This window comes from Panthera onca, chromosome B2, assembly GCF_046562875.1.
Source record: "Panthera onca isolate mPanOnc1 chromosome B2, mPanOnc1 haplotype 2, whole genome shotgun sequence".
In the NCBI taxonomy this organism is placed as follows: Eukaryota; Metazoa; Chordata; class Mammalia; order Carnivora; family Felidae; genus Panthera; species Panthera onca.
The window spans coordinates 117,781,486-117,797,941 of NC_138343.1; positions in this window are offsets into that span (position 1 = coordinate 117,781,486).

The following is a 16,456-nucleotide window of genomic DNA, read 5'->3' on the forward strand; positions in this document are numbered from 1 at the left end:
TCTCTCTCTCTCTCTCAAAATAAATAAACTTTAAAACTAAATGAATAAGTAAATACATAATTAAATGAACAGAATCCAAAATGTGTTTATTGGGATAGTTTCCCACTCATCTTGATTCAGGGTGCTTTCAGTGCTGCTTCAGGTTTGGGCACGGCTAAGACGGTGGTGATTTTAACCTGTCCTGGGTATTTCACATCCATGAAGTAGGAACCAGGCACTTCCTGTGTTTCCTCTTCTCTTCTGGAGAGGGATGAAGGAGATCTTTTGTAAGAGGTATGTTCTTGTGGGAAAATCGTCACTGTTGGAAAATGTATTTATTATAAATCACAATATCACACCTCCCCCAATATAGGTGGCCATCATACAGTCCCATTAAGGGTCTGAATAAAATTTAAAAGGTGAAGGAAAGGAGAATTTGCTTTCCCTGCCTGGCTGTTTGAGCTGGGACATTGGTCTTCTGCTCCATGACTGGGACTTCCCCCACTGCATTCCTGATTCTTAGGTCTTCAGACTGAGACTGGAACTACCTCACTGTCTCTCCTGGGTTCCAGCCTGCTCACTGACAGTCATGGGACTTCTCAGCCTCCATAATCACACGATCCAGTTCCTTATTAAAAAATTGCACATATATGGGGTGCTTGGGTGGCTCAGTTGGTTGAGTGTCCGACTTCAGCTTGGGTCATGATCTCACAGCTCGTGAGTTTGAGCCCCACCTTCAGGCTCTGTGTTGACAGCTCAGAGCCTGGAGCCTGTTTGGATTCTGTGTCTCCCTCTCTCTCTGCCCCTCTCTTCCTCGTGCTCTGTTTCTCTCTCTCTCTCTCTCAAAAATAATAAACATTGAAAAAAATTTTTTTAAAAATGCACCTGGCTGGTTCAGTCAGTAGAGCATGTGACTCTTGATCTCAGGGTCGTAAGTTCAAGCCACATGTTAGGCATGGAAACTACCATACAAAAAAAAAAAAAAAAAAGAACAAAAGAAACGCAAGATCTCAGGCCTGGCCATAGACCTTCATTAAAAAAAAAGAAAGAAAGAAATCATATGCATATGCTCCCATTGGGTTCTGTCTCTCAGGAGAACCCTGATCAATACATAGGTCAGTTATTCCAAAAACAAAAACAAAAATATAAGAGAATTGTATGGGAAATAATTCCAACTTCCAACAACACAAGGCTAAGAACTACAACAAATCTGAAGGTATTAAGTCTTTATTTTTCATCTTTTAGTATGCAGTTATTTGAATCGCTTCTCTACCAGTTGCTAAAATTACTCATTTAAGGAAAGAAAGTTAAGTCTGCTGCATCTATTTTCTTTTCTTTTTTTTTTTTAATTTTTTTTTTTTTTTTAGTGTTTATTTTTGAGACGGAGAGAGACAGAGAATGAATGGGGGAGGGTCAGAGAGAGAGGGAGACACAGAATCTGAAGCAGGCTCCAGGCTCTGAGCTGTCACCACAGAGCCTGACGCGGGGCTCGAACTCACAGACCGTGAGATCATGACCTGAGCCGAAGTCGGGCGCTTAAGCGACTGAGCCACCCAGGCGCCCCGAGTCTGCTGCATCTAAATACAGAACCCACATAACCCTTTACCCTCTTTCCAACTCTTGGTATGAAAATATTTTAAATATTTATCATTTAGTTTTATATATGTATTTTAATATTTTATTATATTGCCTGCATCCTTCATGTTTATCTACTACTGTGTTTTCTTTCATAGACAGCAATTTCATGAATCAGGGATTGACAAGTTATGGTCCATGGCCTGTTTTGTATGACCAAGCTTGGAATGGCTTTTACATTTTAAATGCTTTTTTTTTTTTTTTAAGTTTATTTATTTTCAAGAGAGAGGGTGGTGAAGGGACAGAGAAAAAAGAAGAGAGAGAATCCCAAGCAGGTTCCATACTGGCAGCTCGGAGCCCAGCTCGGGGCTTGAACCCACGAACTGCAAGATCATGACCTGAGCAGAAACCAAGAGTCGGTCACTTAACTGACTGAGCCACCCAGGCGTCCCCATTTTAAATGCTTTTTAACAAATCAAAAGAATAATGCTTTGTGACATGTGGAAATCATATGAAAGTCAAATTTCAGTGTCCATAAATATGTTTGTAGGAACACAGTCACATCTATTCATTTACATGTGATCTATGGCCACTTTTGCACTATGATGGGACATTAAGTAGCTTCAACAAAGACTATATGGACCTGCAAAGCCTAAAATATTTACAGTATAACTGTTTACAGGAAAAGTTTGCTGACCTCTGTCCTAGATAGCAAAAGGATGCTTGTTTTGTTTCTTTTGTGTATTAACTGGCCTTTCTTTTTTTCTTTTTTTCTTTTTTTAGTGTTTATTTATTTATTCTGAAAGAGAGAGAGAGAGAGAGAGAGAGAGAGAGAGAGAGAGGGAGAGGTAGAGTATGAACAGGGGAGGGGCAGAGAGAGAGAGGGAGACAGAGAATCCGAAGCAGGTTCTATGCTGACAGCATAGAGCCCAATGCGGGGCTCCAATCCATGAGACGTGAGATCATGTCCTGAGCTGAAGTTGGATACTTAACTGACTAAGCCACCCAGGCACCCCCCCCCCCCACCTTTCTAATGAAGGTAATAATTCACATATGCCACTAGCATAGGTTTTGACTAAGTCACTCAAAAACTACCAGAGAGGAAAACGTTTTACTAAGCTATTTTATAGTCTTTACAAGTCTAGTTCACAGGGTGCGCATAATAAATGTTTATCATGGGGCGCCTGAGTGGCTCAGTCGGTTAAGTGAACGACTCTTGACTTCAGCTCAGGTTATGAGCTCATGGTCGTGGGATTGAGTTCCACATCGGGCTCTGCATGGAGCCTGCTCTCTCTCTCTCTCAAAAATAAATAAATAAACATTTAAAAAATTTAAGTGTTTATCAGATAAATTAGTAAGTAAATAACTTGTGAATCTGATAGCCTGTGGCCTCAGCAAAGAGCTACAGAAAGGCATACTTACGCCTGCTGCACATTTGCACAGAGCCCAAAGACACATCCTTCAAGAAGCAGTTCCATATCTGATATTACAGCTATTTCGCAACAGATTTATAGGACGTTAAAGTCAGGGGCGGGGGAGACATCCTGTTAACTGGAGACAGTATCATAAAAATAATAGGTCTAGAAGGGCAACATTTCATACAGCTGCTGACTTTAAGCAGGACTGTGTTTGGATCATTCCCAAAAGATAAACTTGCTCTTTAATAATAATAATTATTATCCAGAGACACTTTATAACTTCTTGCAGTTAAATATTTCAGAATGTCACAACCAAACTCTTAAAAATTACTTCCTATTCTTCAGCCTAATTCTTCATGCTGTAACGTAAGCATATTTTCGAGGCCATTCATTCAATAACTTCATCAATAGCATTTGCCATGAAGTTTTACAGTTGTGTCTCCCTTTTCTTGGTCACCTTATTTCTCAGTTTGGGGGCAGTGCTTGGTATATTTTTATGTGTTGAAATGTTATCACCACTTCTGGCATTCCTGGTACTCATAATGATGGGGATCATTAAACTGTGGTAGTAAGAATATTAGATTTGGAGTCTAAAAATCAAATGTGAGGGGCGCCTGAGTGGATCAGTCAGCTAAGTGTCCGACTTCGGCTCAGGTCATGATCTCACAGTTCCGTGAGTTTGAGCCCCATGTCGGGCTCTGTGCTGACAGCTCAGAGCCTGGAGCCTGCTTCGGATTCTGTGTCTCCTTCTCTCTCTGTCCCACCCCTGCTTGTGCTCTGTCTCTGTCTTTCAAAAATGAAAAGACATTAAAAAAAAAAACAAATGTGAGTTCCGGCTTAGGATGCTGCCCACAGGGGTGCCTAGATGGCTCAGTTGGTTGAACATCCCACTCTTGATTTTGGCTTAGGTCATGATCCCAGGGTCCTGAAATTGGGCTCCACGTGAGGCTCTGCACTGAGCATGGAGCCCGCTTAAGATTCACTCTTTCTCGGGGCGCCTGGGTGGCTCAGTTGGTTAAGCATCCAACTTCGGCTCAAGTCATGCTCTCACACTTCACGAGTTTGAGCCCTACAGCAGGCTCTCTGCTGTCAGGACAGAGCGTGCTTTGGATTCTCTGTCCCCCTCACTCTCTGCCTCTCCCCTGCTCATGTTTTCTCTCTCTCTCTCAAAGAAAAATAAATTTGCAAAAAAATTTTCTCTCTCTTTTCCCCGCTCACTCTCTCTTTCTCAAAAAAAAAAAAAAAAAAAAAAGATGTTGCCTACAATATAACGGATGCTTGGTGAATATTTGCTCTCTTTCGCCTTTGTCTCTGTGAAGCTGGATAATTTACAGAGTCTCTGTGAGCAGCAATTTTCTTATCTATGATGTGGTAGATATGGAAATCATATGAGATGTTTTTTGAAACACTAAGCCTATGAAGCATTATATAAATTGCAAATTATTATAAGGAAATGAGAATTCAAAATATAAGAAAAACTGTGAGTGGCAGTACAAGTTCAAAGGTCAGAGACTCAACATTGGACATTGTCTTTTCCCAATCCACCACCAGATTTTGAACTCAGAGAGATCGTTTACTTGATAAACACAGACCTCAGGGTCCATACCTAGGCCAGTTTCTCTTCATTTAGGTCAATGTGACCCTTCAGCAGTAACCCCTCAGTGAATTCTGAGGGTCCTGACTTGTGCTGAAATTTGCCTTGGAGGTTTTTCAGAACAAAGATTTTTCTTTAGTGTACCTCATTAGAAGTAATAATGAATTGTCGATCAAATATTGCAAATTACTTTGCCCAATGGTGTAAAGAATATACATAGATTTTTTCTAAACAGGCTTTTTTTTTTTTTTTTTTTCCCCCAATCAGAGGTTAAGAGAGCAGCACAGCTCTGGCTGTTTTATACTAGAATGTGCAGACTGAGGGGGAAAGCTCATTTAAATACATATTGATTATTTCAATTCTCAGGAAAAAAAATTGGTTTTAACTATTGTAAATACACATCTATCTATCCATCTACCTATTTATTTATTTTAAAGATTTTATTTATTTCTAAGTAATCTCTACCACCAATGTGGGGCTCGAACTCACAGCCCTGAGATCAAGAGTCACACACTCTTCCGACTGAGCCAGCCAGGTGCCCCTATAAATATACTTTCGTGATTCCTTTTCATAAAGGGGCCCATGGTTTTGTTCTAAAAGTAAACCTGACACTTTGTTTTGTTTCTATTTCTCTTGCGTCTGAGGGCAATATTTTGGCTGCTCAGCAAGGTCATTACCCAGTTTGCTTTGGTAACATGAAAGCAGCCATAGATGATATGGAAATTTGGGCAGGACTGTGATCCCATGAAACTTTGCTTAAACAAATGACCAGTCTATAAGCTCTAGTTTTCTGACTCCTCTTCTATACAAATAAGTAAAGACCACCAGAAACAGCTCACTTTTACCCAGAAGAGTAGCAGTACTCGAGTCCTGTCCCTGGGCTGTATCAGATCTCCAGCTTTCTGTCATAATGTAATCCCCAGGAAATCTGATAGCCTGCCATCACATAGGACTTTATACTGGCCCTTCACATTAGTGACGTAAAGATTGGAACAAATGAGGATTGCAAGTACGCTTTATGATTCTTTTAAGTTTGTTTATTTTTGAGAGAGAGGGAGAGAGAGGGCAGGGTGGGGAGCAGAGGGAGAGAGAGAGAGAGAGAGAGAGAGAGAATCCATGCAGGTTCCATGTTGTCAGCATGGAGCCTGACACAGGGGCTCAAACTCATAGACCAAACCAAGAGATCATGACCTGAGCAGAAATCAAGAGTCAGACACTTAACCAAATGGGCCACCCTGGCACCCTCGCTTTATGATTTTTTTAAGGCATGTTCTTAAGGCATAAGAAGAAAAGCTCCCAAGAAGTTCAGGGCTTGCCAATTTGGTCAACTGCTTAGGAATCCAATGGCTCAAGGCCTGTCAAGTTACCGGCTGGAAAGGTTAAATTTCTATAACTTGCATCCCCTACTGCTAAGAAACAATTCCTGTCTCATCCTGTGTACAGTCTCAGAAAATTACCTGACTACCGTGGAGGGTAATGAATCCAATATTATTTGTTGGTACTTAGTACCATTTCCATTCCCTTTATACTCTCCCTTTCAACAGAGGAGCTGGATGAATGAGGACTACATTTCCCACAGCCCCTTGCCGGAAGGGTTCCCAGGACAGTTTAGATTGGGCCAATGAGATGTACACATGCGTGAGTTACAAGGCGTGAAGGGTTATAAGTTATAAGGCAGAAGAGAAGTAGAAGCCATTCCTCTTTCTCCTGCAGTGGTGGTGGAAATGTGAGCCTAAGATAGGACTTTTTGCAGGCACTTCCTGTGGTGTCTAAATGGGGTGTCTCTCAATTGGATTGGGGGCCCCCAAATGTGGGGGGACGATTGCGCGGAAGCTGGATGCACAGGAGGTGAAAGAATTCACCTGAGGCAGATCAAAGGAAGTAGAAGTTTACCGAATACACTGCAAGGGCGCCTCGGGCAGGACTGCAGAGGAGAGGCTATGCACTACCAGACAGTTTAGGGAGGGTGCTGTTTTTAAAGCAGGAAGATGAGGAGGTAAGGCCAGGTATGGAATCTCCTTTTTTTGGTAACTGTGCCTGGTTGTAAGCAGCCCTTTGGTCAGGTAGTGTCTATAGATATTTTAAGGTGTATTCCGCCTGGGGTTTGCTGTGGGCCCTTTCTACATTTCCATTGCTCAAGGCTGTTTGCCTAAGGGGGCCTCTGCATTTCCCTTCCTGCTTTTCAGCCCAGGGCTGCAAGGCAACCACGATCACTGATTGCCATCTCTTGCATTTTTCTGATTTGTGCATGAAAGCAAGAAGTTTCAGATTCAGTTTTAGTAAATCTGGCAGCTGGGGGCAGCTGCCTAACTTTCACTCATTAAGCCCTTTCGAAAGTTTAAAGTACCTGTTTCTCCGTATTAAATGCCTTTAGTGTTAAATATTTACATTGGTTTCTACTTTCTTCTTTTTAAAAAAAATTTTTTTTAACGTTTATTTATTTTTGAGAGACACACAGAGACAGAGCATGTGCAGGAGAGTGGCAGAGAGAGACACGCACAGAATCCAAAGCAGGCTCCAGGCTGAGCTGTCAGCAGAGCCTGACACGGGGTTCAAACCCACAAACCCCGAGATCATGACCTGAGACGAAGCTGTACGCTTAACCGACTGAGCCACCAGGCGCCCCAGTTTTTGCTTCCTTGACTGAGCTTTGACTGCATACAGAAACAGGACCTAATTCATTTTTGCAGTTTCTATAATGCTCAACAAAATCCGTTGATGAAGTGCCACAGGATGACTGAGTAGATCCATTGCGCACATATTCTAATAATTTTGTCATGAAGCCCTTTGCGGCAACATTGTATTTGTTATAATCGAGTGGATCATTACTGTTTGTGTCTAAATCTCAAGCAAATGAGTCTTCCTAAGGGATTAGTAGAGCGTATTATCACTCCCTGCCATCTGTCTGTCTGATAGGAAGAAATAAACAAGATATTAGTTGAGATAAACAGTTTTTTGCTGGTTTAACATCATATACAATTTGATCCTGTGTTCTGGGGCTACTTGGGCACCATCTCTTAGTAAATAACTTCAAGAGCACAGGTAATAGTAAAACGTAAAATAATCAGAAAGTGGTATGCTTTGATTACTTGTTATCCTGGTTTTTTTTTTTTTTTTTTTTTTTCAACAGCTTACTGACATATAATTCACATACCATACAATTCATCCATTTAAGGTGCACAGTTCAATGGTTTCTTTGTATAGTTAGAGTTGTGCAACCATCACCACAATCTAATTTTAGAACATTTTCAACATTTCAAAAAGAAACTCTGGGACACTGCGTCCCATGGGATTAATGAAATTAAGACCAATGGGAAATTTAAAGCTTGTTTTTCAAAGACCTGTGTCTCCCTAATCAGCTATTGTTTCTTTTCAGACCCTGCTAAACAGACCACTAGCCATCTCCACAGTGGCCTGGACTGACACAAATGAAGGTCAGTGATAGGGTTCTGGCCCATGAACAAGCATTCCTTACCTGAGATAATGAGCTCAAGACCCCATCCAGTTTGTACCAGCTCTCAGAGCACGCCCACAGCCCCTCCCCTTGTCCTGCACATGACCTCCTGCTGTCAGATGCGAAAATTTGCCTTACTTTAATGTTAAGTCTCCACCCTAAAATGAACACGGGATGTGTGTTACATATATGTTTGTTCAATGCACATGCTCTGTCTTTCCTCATCAACAGTTATACATTTTCCTGCCCTTTTCTTCAATATGTATATAATCTCAACCCAACCCCTATGATTATAAAAGCTTATTCTAATCTCAGTTGGATGAGACAGATTTGAGCCACCTTTCTGTCTCATTTGGCTGCCGCTTGAATAACCCTTTCTCTTGCTTCATACTCAATGTCTCAGTGATTGGCTTTGCTGCGTGTCCTTGGGCTCAGTTACACCTGTGACTATTCCAGTCATCTCCCCCTCCCCTCCAGCCCTGGGAAACCACAAATCTACTTTCTGTTTCCATGGACATGCCTATTCTGGACATTCCTAATTTCTTCCCGTCCACACCAATATTTGTTATTGTCTTTTTGATTAGAGCCATCCTAGTGGGTATGAAGTACTTCATTGTGATTTTGATTTGCATTTCCTTAATGGCTAATGATGTCGAGGATGTTTTCATGTGCTTTTTGGCCATTTGGACATCTTTGGTAAAATATTCAAATCGTTAATGAGTCTTTTAATTTGGTTATTTTTTTAAAAAGTATTATTGAGTTAAAGGAGTTTAAAAAAATGTATTCTACATAGAAATCTCTAACCAGATATATGATTTGCAAATATTTTGTCCCATTGGATGGACTGTACTTTCACTTTCTTAGTAGTGTCCTTTGAAGCATGAAACTTTTAAATTTTGATGCAGTCCAGTTTAACTACTTTTTAATTGTTGTCATTTGTGCTTCTGGTATCATATTTAAGAAACAATTGCTGGGGCGCCTGGGTGGCTCAGTCGGTTGAGCATCCGACTTTGGCTCAGGTCATGATCTCATGGTTCGTGGGTTAGAGCCCTGCATCGGGCTCTGTGCTGAGTGCTTAGAGCCTGGAGCCTGCTTTGGATTGTGCCCCCCCCCCCCCCCCCGCCCCTCCCCTTCTCGTGCTCTGTCTCTCTGTCTCTCAAAAGTGAATAAACATTAAAACTTTTTTTTTTAAAAAAAGAAAGAATTGCTAACTCAAGACAAAAAGATTGATTCCTATGTTTTCTCCTAAGAACTTTGTATTTACCATCATTTTTAATGTAATTTAATTATAAGTTTCTATAATTTAATTTTTAAAATATTTATTTATTTATTTTGAGAGAAAGAGAGTGAGCATGAGCAGCAAAGGGGCAGAGAAAGAGGCAGACAGACGATCCCAAGTATGCTTCACATTCAGCACAGAACCCGATGTGGGGCTCAGCCTCACAACTGTGAGATCATGACCTGAGCCAAAATCAAGAGTCGGACTTTTAACTGACTGAACCCCCTAGACACCACTCCATAATTTAATTTTTAATCACAGCTGGTCTTATTCACCAGGTCTCAGTTCTAGAAGTTTCACTGGCTCTTGCAATCTGGTTTGAACCAGCTCTAGTACACCATTGATACCAAGAATGTACAGGGCTGGGTGGACCTAGAATAAAAACAAGCTAAAACTCTGACATCAGGACCAATAGGGGAAAGAAGCCACTGGTCACTCACCCAGGAAGGCACTGGGCAGGGGTGCCCAGGGGAATCTAACCTCACTCTGAAATTTGGTCTTTCTAATGGCCAGTAGAAAACTAATCTAAGGCTAATTCCATGAGGGTCTCAGGTATGGTTCCAGAAACACCAGTAAGAACGGTATTCCTTTGGACTGAATCAGAAGATAAGTTGGGGGACTGGTGGTGGCAGCATTAGATTGGCTTTTATTCTATACCACTTGAGCTATTAGGGCATAGGGAAATGGGTTCCAACTTAGAGAAAGTGCACCGGTAGGAGATAAACACGGTAGTGGCTCAAGTCATTAGATGTAACTCAGAGAAAGCTCCCATAGTCTGTCATTGGACAGATCACCAGGCTATACAGCGTGTGAAAGTAAAGCCAAATGATACTAAATACTCTGGACTAGACCGATTGACTGGTAAAGAATATTAAAACTTGAAAGAGACACTGAGAATACCAGATTTCAGAGTTAACAAGAACACAGGATTGAAGGATATCGGGTTCTGATAGAATATCATTTGAGACACTCTGAACGACTCTCTCCTCAGAACACCTTCTCCTTGATCCCTGCTGCCAAAAACAACTAGAAATACTGGATAAACTATGTAAAAATATTTGTAAATGTTTCATGGAATTCATAAAACAGTCAGGGATCTAAGGAAAAAAACAAACAAACAAACAAACAAAAGAAGAAGGAAAAGAGTCCTGAAAGGTATGTGATCTGTAAAGCTGATTTTCACCCTAATGATCAACCTAAGGGACTTATGAGTGTACATTTTGCAAATCACATGGTATGCAGAGGACAGCAGATACTGTCAAGGAGCTATGCAAAATCATTGCACAGATCTGAGATTCTAACAAACAACACTACCAGTGTTAAGTAAGAATGAGTAAGAAATACAACTATCTGGGACACCTGAGTAACTCAGTCAGTTGAGTGGTCAACTCTTGATTTTGGCTCAGGTCCTGACATTGCAGCTGTGGGACTGAGCCCAACATGGGACTCTGTGCTGGGTGTCAAGCCTGCTTGGGATTCTCTCTCTCTCTCTCTCTCTCTCTGCCCCGCTCCTCTCTCTCTCTCTCTCAAAATTAGTAAACATTAAAATTTTTTTTTAAAAGGAATACCTCTACCTTAAAGAAGAAGATCTTGCAAAATTATCTGTCTCAACCTTTGCCCTGGTAGAATGGGGAAAAAATTCCCTGAGACGTTGTAACCTTAAGCAAATCCATATGTGGGTTTGAAGCCATATTCAAGCTACCAGTGTGTGGGGTTGCCAGATCTACCAAATAAAAATAGAAGATGGCCAGTTAAACTTGAATTTCAAGTAACCAATGAATAATTTTTTACTACAAGCATGTCCCAAATATTGCACTGAAAAAAGAGTGTGTAGAAGTGAATGGTGGTGGGCCTTGAATGCATACTGAACTTGTCCTTAATTTGGTAGGTAATCTTAACTGTATGAGAGGACTGCCTCAAATGCTCATCACAGGTAGCAATCTGGCTTTCAAAGTCCAAGCTCTTAAACCATTCCACTATGCCACCTATGGACCATGATGCCTATGTATGAGACCCAGTGATTTTTTGGCAAAATATTAGGCACTTGATAAATTTTTGACTATTAGAAAAATTTCAGCATTGCTGATGATTTCTGAGGTGCAACTGTAGAAGCACCTGGCTGGCTGGAGCATGTGACTCTTCATCTCAGAGGGTTTTGAGTTTAAGCCCCATTTGGGAGTAGAATTTACTTTAACCAAGAGGTGGGGTGGGGGCTGGGATGGAAAAGAAGTGCAATGTAAACACTTAGGAAGTACAAGTGAAGAGTAAACCCAATATAGTGAGGGCTTTTGGGGTTACACTTTGTTTTTAAAACCCTGTAGAACAATGTGATATACTACTAAGAAAAGTCATAAAAATCAAACAAGTTTTTCTTGGTAAATTTATTTTTGATGTATGCATCGAGAAAATAATACAAATGAAAGGGGAATAAAAAACTGCAAGGATATTTGTAAGTGCATTCTACTAGAAGCCAACATTGTCAAAATGATCAAGATTTAGGGACTAGTCAAATAAATGATGGCAGAATACAACAAAGCATCATAATATAGTGCAAATTAGGCTACATATAAAAAATACCTATTTGAAATAGATTTTGGAAAATATATTAGAGGAAAAGGTGGCATAAACTATTATATATTGTTTAGTTACATGTAGAAATTGTGTCTAGAAAATGTATTGTGTTACCACAATGTGATAAAGATTGAAAGTGTCAGAAGACCTTGGGTATTGACACCTTGTGATGAGGGGAGTTTTGCATTTTTGCTGATTATAATTATTTTGTCTTTCTTTCTTTAAAAAAATTTTTTTTAATGTTTATTTATTTTTGAGAGAGAGAGACAGATCACAAGTGGGGGAGGAGCAGAGAGAGAGGGAGACACAGAATCTGAAACAGGCTCCAGGCTCTGAGCTGTCAGCACAGAGCCCGACGCAGGGCTTGAACTCATAAACTGTGAGATCATGACCTGAGCCGAAGCCAGACGCTCAACGGACTGAGCCACCCAGGCGCCCCATGTGTTTCTTTTATTACATAGCCAGGCCAACAGAAATGAAAAGGTATTTTTTGATTTGAAAACACTCAATATTTAAGCAAAGAGCGGTTAGGTAGTGAATATATTCATATAGATGACTATCACTAAGGAAATCTTTTACATAGTAAAGGAGAATAGATTCAAGTTTCCTCCATCTCTGATTCTATTTCTTTCTAGGACTTTTGAACTTTTTCTATTTTTCTCCCTCTCGTTAAATCATCTAATGCATACATGATTCAAAGAAAACCACATAATATAATCGTCAATTATATTCTGATGGGCAAATAAGATTAGTCTTGCCAGTGTCATCTTGTGCAATGTTGTTTTAAATATCAATTTCACAACTAAAAAATGGGGAATACTTATGCCAAGCAAGCAATGAGGTTACTAAATTTGGAAAGGTGTGAAATCTTTCATTAATATCCCATTAATCTAGTCTGTTACTATTTCCCCGAAAAAGAATTGTAACACACAGTTAAAATGGACAATGAGAAATTTAAATATAAACTACACCAACACTTTCTAGCACATTAAGAGGACAATGAAACCAACAAATAGTAAAAAACAGCCCTGGTAGGAGGGCACCTGTTGGGATGAGCACTGGGTGTTGTATGGAAACCAATTTGACACTAAATTATATTTAATATAAAAACAAAAAACAAAAAAAGCCCTTGTGACTCACAAAGTGAAATTTGACACAGCTTGTTTCAGTATTCAGCAAATCTTACCAGAAAGTAACAATAACAAATCGTTGATGCACAATGGTCTATTGGAAAGTAGATAGTTTACATGATGTATATGATACAAAAAATAGCTAAGAAAGCATGTGGTTTTGAGCTAAATCGTATAGGATAAACTATCAACTGAGAAACAAATCCCCAGCACTAATCAAATTCAGGAAGCCTAATTAGAGCTGTTAAGCCTAATCTCTCAATTTGGCATGTGACCAAATGTGGTCAGAAGCACTAACTGCTTTAGTGCATAAAAAGAGATCATCTCAAGACCAACAATATAAGAACATTATTATCTCTAAATAATGATACAAACTAGCATATTCCTCATAATAAGTAAATGATCCCCTTTTGTTTGAAGAAAAAGGATCATGTTCTTGATGAATATATTCTTAGTGATTGTCTTATTTTTACCCAGAAAGGAAGAAATGTAGTAAGTATGTAATAATTCAAGACGCTGATGAAATATATTAAAAAAAAAATTCAGATTATAATCACAAAGATGATGAAAGTGTTCCATCCACTCTCCCTGGATGTTCTCAAACAAACCCATAGTTTCAATGAACGCTTGTACATCTATAAAACTTCTAAATCACCAGGGTTCTTCCTTCAGTGTCTTCTCCTTCCAGCAAATAAGTCCGCCACCTATTTCCATCAAGAAAACTGACATCTTTAGAGAGTAGCTCCCTTAAACAGCCCCATCCAAAAATGTAACAGAATTCATCTATCCTACTAATCCCTCCTACTCTTCTTACCTAAGATCAACACCTTCATCATGTTCTGACGTTATACCCCCAATATTACTCCACCAGTTTTTCTCCTTTACCTCTCTACTAATTCATTTCCATAGGCATTTTTTTTAAATATCCTATTTTTAAGTAATCTCTATACCCAACGTGGGGCCCGAACTCACAACCCTGAGATCAAGAATTGCATGTTCTACTGACTGAGTTCCGCGGACATTTAAATGGAACCCAGTTGGGGCGCCTGGGTGGCTCAGTCGGTTAAGCGGCCGACTTCAGCTCAGGTCACGATCTCGCGGTCCGTGAGTTCGAGCCCCGCGTCGGGCTCTGGGTTGATGGCTCAGAGCCTGGAGCCTGCTTCCGATTCTGTGTCTCCCTCTCTCTCTGCCCCTCCCCCGTTCACGCTCTGTCTCTGTCTCAAAAATAAATAAACGTTTAAAAAAAAAATTAAATGGAACCCAGTTGAATGGCACTTCCACCCCTCAAAAGCTACTGAAACTGCTCAAATTCACCAGAAGTCCAACCACCCATGCACCATTGCTGCAAATTCTTAGGTGCTTACAACCATAGGACCCTCCCAGCTGCTAACCACAGGAGTTCTTGCATACTCTATGTTCCTCAGTCTTCTCTTTGGTTTTCACAGCAAAATCACTCACACCTAAAATTGGTGAATTTAATTACTGCCTTTATTCAAGATGCCCGAGGAATGAGGAGAAGGGTAACATTACCCAGTGCACACTTCCTGCACCTTGCTTGCTCAACTTGTCCCTCTCTCTCACTTCTCATCCTCTTCATTCTGTACCGCTCTGGGAACACCAATCTCACACCACTTCTAATGCGCCAACCAATCAATTTTCTCTTTCTCCACATTATTGTTTGCTAAGTTTTGCCATTGATTGTCTTGCAATCTCTTAAATCTAGCACTCTCATTTCATTTCTGGGCCAACACCTTAGTTTAGGTTTCTGTCCCTCATGCTTTGATGACTAAAGTATCCCAGTGAACTAACTAGACTCAGGGCTTTGACTCTCTGCCTTCTTCAATACATCCTGCACAGACCCGAAAGATGTGTCTTTCTAAAGCCATCCTTTTATCATGTCACTTCCAAGGTCAGAGATCTTTAGCAAATCCCAATTCTTATATAATAAAAGTCCCAATTGCTTATCCTGGCATTTAAGACCTTCTACAATCTGGTCCCAACCTAATTTTCCAGCCTTATCTCCCAGTCCTCTGCCACTTGAACCAGTCGAACTGGTAGACCCTCTTTTGTGTCTACTTGCACAGTCCTGCCTTCCAGCTTGGAATGTGTTACCCCCATGCTCCAGCTTTCTTCATCCACTCATTTTCAGTGATTTCTTAAATAAATGTTATACTCAAACATATTACCTCCTCTGCTAAGCCTTCCTTGGCTCTCTCAGCCCATGGAAACCTTTATCCTTTGGTCACATTATCTCATTTCTCTTGATCTGTTTTAGGGTGAAAATTGTCTCTGTTAGGGACTGAGGGGTTTCCTGGGACATGGGACTTTCAGTGCTAAAACTGAACAGTTCTGGGCTAACCGGGACAGTTGGTCACTCTACCTGTAATGCAGGTGGTGAGGGTTCATGGGCAGGAAGGGAAGGCAGTGCCTTTTGTGGATACCTACTGTGGAAATTCAGATATTAGGGCTGTCCACAAAAAACTCAAGGGAAGGAAAAGGAAGGTGAATGAGGACACTTACTGGCCCTAAGGATACGCCAAATGGGGCAGAGACCTTCCGATAAACACATAGCCAAAGAGAGATCCGTTTCTGCAGTTCCTTGCATTATACATATGTATACACACACATAAATTAATTTACATATAAATTTAATATAAATAAATAAGTTAATTAATTTTGAAGGAATCAAGAAAAGCCAAAAAGAGCAAGGGTGAATACAAAGATACATTCCAAGTAAAGGAGTTTTAATAAGGAGCTAAGTGGGTGGCAAAAGTACAAATCTTAGAACTAAGAGGAGTATTTAGACAGGTACACAACCTCCTCTTTTTATTGTTACCTTGGAAACAGAATAGGAGCTATTCAGTACTAGGAGAAATAAATAAAACCCAAAAGTTAAGGTCAGACTTTCTGATGCTAAATTGAAATCCAAGGTGGGTTAGAAAGGTTTGCTAATATGGCAACAGATCAGCCAGTCAGAGAATTGTGTCAGAGATTTGTAATATGCACTTTGGATCTGTTATAGAAGAATATTCAAATCTGTTATAGAAGAAAGCTGTTATAATTGTTTCTTTTGTTATAGAAGAAAAGAGGGAATGAATGAACTAGGATGCATTACATATAGATCAATAGTAAGTGAAGCAAGTACATGTTAAATGTAGATACATATTAAGAGGGATGGAAAGACCAAGAAGTATCTAATAATCATGACGCATTAGATGTACACGAGGCACTGTGGGCAGGAGTACTTGTCTCTGCCTCTTTCCAGTAGAGCAAGTATATGTCAGCAGCTTTAGGGAAACTTCCAAGTTTGGGCTCCCTTGTTTGAAGCTCAGTACTTATCCTTACAACACATAAGCAGGGAGAGCTGCTGGCGCAGCAGAGAGAGTCAGGATGAATGAGTATTGCATACTCCAGGACCCACATTTATATAAAGATTTAAAATTCAGCCATTGAAAC